The sequence below is a fragment of the Psammomys obesus genome, unplaced genomic scaffold, assembly GCF_907164565.1.
Source record: "Psammomys obesus unplaced genomic scaffold, mPsaObe1.curated_primary_1811, whole genome shotgun sequence".
Lineage (NCBI taxonomy): Eukaryota > Metazoa > Chordata > Mammalia > Rodentia > Muridae > Psammomys > Psammomys obesus.
This window is the reverse complement of record NW_026592636.1, coordinates 3,297,882-3,303,935: the sequence shown is the minus strand read 5'-3', so window position 1 is coordinate 3,303,935 and position 6,054 is coordinate 3,297,882.

The window sequence follows — 6,054 nt, the reverse complement described above, 5'->3', positions numbered from 1 at the left end:
TGTGTGTGTGTGTGTGTGTGTGTGTGTGTGTGTGTGTGTGTGTGTGTAAGAGAGAGAGAGAATATTTGTACACATGGGCAAAGTGTCCCCTTAGAGCCCAGAACTGAATACTGGGTCTCTAGATCTGGAGTTACAGGTGGTTGTGAGCCACCATGTGGGTGCTGAGAAGCAAACTTGGGGCCTCTGTCTGAGCAGCAAGTGTTTTAACCACTGAGCAACTTCTCCAGGCGCTTGTTTGTTTCCAGGACTGAGTTTGTCAGCTCTGTTGCAAAGTTTGCAATGAGAAGTATGCTGACGAGCTTTTTAAAACTCCCTTGTATGTGACAGGTTGCTTCTCTCCCCCTGAATTCTACATTCTCCTTATCTATTCATCTATCTATCCATCATCTATCTACCTATCTTCTTTTTTTTGAAACAGGATGTAATGGAAGTTTTGGCTTCAAACTCACAGAGATCTGCCTCCCAAGTGCTGGGATTAAAGGCCTACACCACCACACCCAGAGTGAATTCAAGATTTCCACTATGTCCTTCTGTTAGAAGTGTAATTATTACTGCTGTCTTGTGGGTCCCGGAGTTCATGTGACTTAGTGTGTCTGTTGACCTTCTGGAATATGTTTGGATTTCATCAGACCTGGGAACATTTTGGACTTTCTTTCTTTGTTTTGTTTGTTTTTGTTTTTTCTTTGTTTTTGTTTGTATGCTTGTTTTTGTTTTTTTTGAGACAGGGTTTCTCTGTGTAGCCTTGGATATCCTGGACTCAATTTGTAGATCAGGCTGGCCCGGAACTCAAAGCAATTTGCCTGCCTCTGCCTTCCCATTTGCTTGGATTAAAGGCATGTGACACCTTTAATGGTTGGACATGCTTTCTTTAAACATTTCTTCTGTTCTTCTTTCCCTCTTTCTGCAACCCTCACACTGTGTGTTGACTCTCTTTTTTGAGTTTTACGTAGTGTCTCAGAGATTATGTTGATTCTTCCTCAAAAAAATACAGTATTATTTCTCAAACTAGATAACTTCTCCCATTTTCCTGATTTCAAGTTGGCTGATTCTTCCAACAGCTCAAATCAGTTCTTGAACTCCATTAGCTAAAGTCAGTTCTCTCTGTGTGTGGCGCACACATGTGTATATACAGATGCCTGGCGCACACATGTGTGTGGGTGTTCACACCTGTGCACGGCCATGTGGAGTCCAGGGGACAAGGTCAGGAGTCTTCTTCAATTGCTCTTCTTTTTTGTTGAGATAGTGTCTCTCACTGAGCCTGGAGCTCACCATTTCTAGCTGGCCATAGAGCTCCGGAATAGGCCTGATTCTGCCCCCATGCCAACCTAGTGCTGGGGTCCCAACATCCTTCTTTTACATGGGAACCAGGATCTGAACTCAAGTCTTTGTGCTTGCACAGCACCGGCTTTACCCGCAGAACATCTCCTCTGCCCAGGGGAGTGGGTGCAAGAACAGAGGGCCTAGAGAGACGGCTCGGTGGTTGCGAGTGGATGCCGCTCTTCCAGAGGACAGAAGGCTGGCTTCCAGCACCCTCAGCAGATGCCTCACAAGCACCTGTAACTCCGGCTCAGGGGAATCTGACGCCCTCTGCTGGCCTCCTCCATTACTACACTCACACACAAACACACAAAAATATTTCAATTATACTTTTCAGCTCCAGAATTTCTTGTTTCTTCTTAGTTTTTTTTTTTTTCTTCTTCGATATTCTATTTGTTCACGTGTTATTTCTTTGGTTTTGACGGAGTGTTCTTTTGGTATCTTCAAGCATTGCTTTAAAATGTTTTGTTTTGTTTTTTTCCCCTTTGGTGCTGAAGACCTTCACATACACTAAGGAACCACTAAGATACAACCCCAGCCACAAACTCCTTAATTTAAGATTTTTGTTTTCATGTTTTATGTATGTCTGTGTGTATGTCTACTTGTGTGTGCAGTGCTTATAGAGGCCAGAAGAGGGAGTCAGGTCCCTGGGAAGTCCCTGGAACTGGGCTTATACAAAATTGTGAGTTATCAGATGTGGGTGCTGATTAGTGGGCCTGATTAATGGGCTACAGGAGCAGCAGTGTTCTTAACTGCCGAGCCATCTCTCTAGCAGCTTTCTACTCCCAACTCCTTAATTTTTATTCATAGAACCATCATTGTAATTTATAGGTCCATATACTGAAGGTAATCACAAGAAAATAACAGAGGGAGAGCCTAGCACAGTGATGGCACACACCTTTAGTCCCAGCACTCGGGAGGCAGAGGCAGATGGATCTTTGTGAGTTCTAGGACAGCCTGGTCTACACAGAGTTCCAGCTGAGTTCCAGGACAACCATGGCTACACAGAGAAACCCTGTCTCAAAAAACCAAAACCAGCCAAACAAAAAAAAAGGGGGAGGGAGGGAAGGAAAGGGCATTACTTAAATGATTCAGAAATTTAATTGATTTAGTTGATTCTTCTACTTAATTGATTCGTCTAGTGATATCTAATTAATCCAGATAATAATTACTTTTCTGTTACTGTGAGAAACACATGACAAATGCAACTTACAGAAAAGTGTTTATTTTGGGTTTGTGGTTCCAGAGGGTTGGAGACTATGATGGTGGAGCTGAGGTAGCCCGAGGCTGGGGCCACAGCTGAGAACTCACATCAGCAACCACAAACAGGAAGCAGAGAGTTCTTGAAATAGCTGGAGTCTTCTGAAACCTCAAAGGCCACTCCTAGTGACACACTTCCTCCAGCAAGGCCACACCTCCTAGTCCTCCCCAAACAGCCACCAACCGGGGACTAGACATTCAAATCCTGGGGGCTTATTGGGGTACATCCCATTCAGACTGCTGCAGTTCTACTATCGGTTTAAGGGATCGCTAAACTTTTTGCCAAGGACAGCTTTGAATTTCTTGTTTGTTTTGCTTTGTTTGTGAGACAAGATCACTATGTTAGTTTAGAACTGTTGCCCAGGCGCCCAGGCTGGCCTTGAACTTGGGATCCCTCTGCCTGCACTTCTTGTGGTGCTTTGAATGAGAAAGGTCCCCAATAGTCTAGGACATCTGGACCTGCTCCCCAGTGGCACTATTTGGGGAGGTTAGGGAGGTGTGGCTTTTCTGGGCATAGTATGTCATTGGAAGTGGGTTTAAGAGTGAAGAGCCTTCACTGGTTCTGCCTTGTTTTCTCTGCCTCGTCGTGAAGGGCGGGCGTGGGCTCTCACCATCCTGCCACAGGTGCCTCCGGGCCTGCTGCTTGCTGCCACACCTCCCACCTGGACTGTCTCTTAGTCCTCTGGAACTGTAAGCCCAAATAAAGGCTCCCTTCTGTACACTGCCTGGGTCTTGGTGTTTTACCTCAGCAACAGAAGAGTCTCTCACACACCTCTGGAGATGCATTGCAGGCATCAACAGACACCATTCCTGCCTGACTTCCAGCTTCCTTAGCCCTCACCCAGCAAGTCTCTTCCCTGTTAGATGGGTGCCGGGCCTCACAGAACCTTCCAAGAATCACCCAATCGACCTTGTATACTTGTGCTTGCCTTCCCTCTTCCTCCCTCCCTCCATCCCTTCTTTCTTTGTGATAACACCTCAGTCTCAAAGGCCAGGCTGTCCTTGGAAAGTAGCCGGGAATACAAGCGTACTCTGCCGCTTCCTCTTAAACCACCATTTGAATTTTCTTACTTTTTTTTTCTTTCTTTCTTCTCATTTTGTTTATTTGTTTATGAAAGGGTTTCATGTAGCCTGGGTTGGCCTGTCTTCTGTCTTCTTGCTTCTGCCTCCCAGGTGCTGGAATTACCACCAGGACCAGCTCCACCTTAAGTTTCAAAGCTCAGAGCTTGGCGAACTGCTTCCCAATCTGCTCTTGATTCCTTGGGCTGCTAGATGTTTTCTCATTGGCATTGATGGCAAGGAACAGACAAGGGGCCTTTCCTTTCTGAGGTCTGCCATTGGTCTTTTTCAGGGACCATTACTGTTGATTTCTTTTTCCTTGAAATATTATCCTGGCCAGCCTGGTCTACAGAGCAAGTTTCAGGTCAGACAAGGATACATAGTGAGACCCTATCTCGAAGGAAGGAAGGAAGGAAGGAAGGAAGGAAGGAAGGAAGGAAGGAAGGAAGGAAGGAAAGAAAAGAAGGAAGGAAAGAAAAGAAGGAAGGAAAGAAAAGAAGGAAGGAAAGAAGGAAGACAGAAGCTGTACTTTCCTGTTCCTTTTGATGCCTTGTGGATTTTTTGTTGTTATTGTTGAACACAGTTTGGGTGAGTCTAATAATGTGGTCAGATTTCCCCTCCTCCAGAGAGCTTTCGGGACTTAGTTATTTTTGTATATTTATATATTCATCCATGTGCAATAAAATACATGCAAAATAATGTATATTTTAAAGATTTTTTTTCATTTATTTATTTTGTGTAGTTGCCATGGTGAACACGGAACAGTCAGTGGAAAACATTTGGGAGTCAATTCTCTCCCCCATGGGGATTTCAGAGATCCAGCTTCAATCACCACACTTGGAGGCAAGGGCCTTTATGGCTGAGCCATCCATCCCCGCAGGTCCTATACACATCTTAATTGTTATTGAGTATCTCTGTGCAATGATCAGCCCGGGAAGTGCATTTTGAGGTCCTCTGGGGTCTCTAGAGAGCCCTGTACCTTTCCCCAGGCATGTACCATCACTTTCTAATTTTCCTGGCAGCTGTAACTGTTCTTGACTGTCTTAGTGTTTAAATTCTGGTCCCTGAAAGCAGAAAAGAAGAAGAAAAGGAACATTGGCCCTTTAAATCCGCATCGCCTCACTTCAGCTGGGGGGAGGGGCTTTGCAACAATGGGGGAGGTCCGCCCTCCATGGCCACCTGCCTCTTTGTCTGCCCCTCCAATCCAAAGCGGCCTGGATCGGAGCCTGCACCCCCAGTGTTGGAGGATCGAGCCACCTTTACTCTACCTGGCTCCAGGCTGGCTGGTCCCGAGCTTGTGCACAGCCGTCTGCCGGTGATCTGGGACAGGAGAATGGACGGCTGCAGCCCCACCAAGAGCGAAAACTGCCCAAAACAAACTGCCGCGCCTCGGCGCTCCCCTTCCCCTGAGCTTACAAACCCTTGCTGGGCTGAAAAGTTGGAAAATAGTTGTAACCGACAAGATTCCGCCCGTGCAGTTGTCTAGGTGGAGAGGAACCTCCGTGGCGCCCACTCAGATATTTTTTCCAGAATCTTCTCCTGCCCGATGAGAGACTTACACCCTCTTGTTTCAGCCTGTCTCTGAGCTTCTCATTGTCGTAATGTTGTCTTTTGCAGAGCCAAAGTTTTAAAATGCCATGTCAGTTCATCTTTTTTTTTTTTTTTTTTAATTTTAAGCACCATAATTTGGAGTCAAATCTAAGAATTACTTTTCTAAGCCAAGATAATTTTCCCCTATGTTCTTTTTCTAAAAGTTTCGTAGTTTTATTTTAAGTCTGGGCTTCTTATGTGTTTACTTTTTATATGACGCATAAACTGAGGCTGATTTTTCTCTTTTGAGCTCCACCCCCTCCCCTCTCTCCTCCAATTGTTTGTGGATGTTCAGTTTTTCCAGCATCATTTGTTCAAAAACAATTCTTTCCTCGTTGACTTGCCCTTTCATCTCCGTTACACATCTAAGTCTATGAGCTCTGTCTCTCCTCTCCACCCCTTTGTGTGATGTCTGTGTATATATGTATGTATGTGTATATATGTGTATATGTATGTATGTGAGTGTATACATGTGTATATATGTGTGTATGTGTTTGTGTGTGTATATGCATGTGTGTGTATAAAACCCAGGCTGCCCTGGCTTCCCAAGTGTTAGGATCACAGGTATTTTTCACTCTTCCAGGCCCTTTGTTGCTTAGCATACTGAGCGCCTGAGACTTTGATCAGGACTGATTGATACCTACACGCTCAGAGAAGAAGGAAGGCCATAGGCTTTCAAAGCCTTACACGGCATATTTTTCTTTTAGGACATTTAGCCCATCAGCGTTTTGTGGTTTTCTGCGTAAATATCCTACGCTTATTTTGGCCTATTAAAGATTAATTCTTAAACATTTTAAGGAGCTACGATAAATGGTCCTTTGTTTGTTT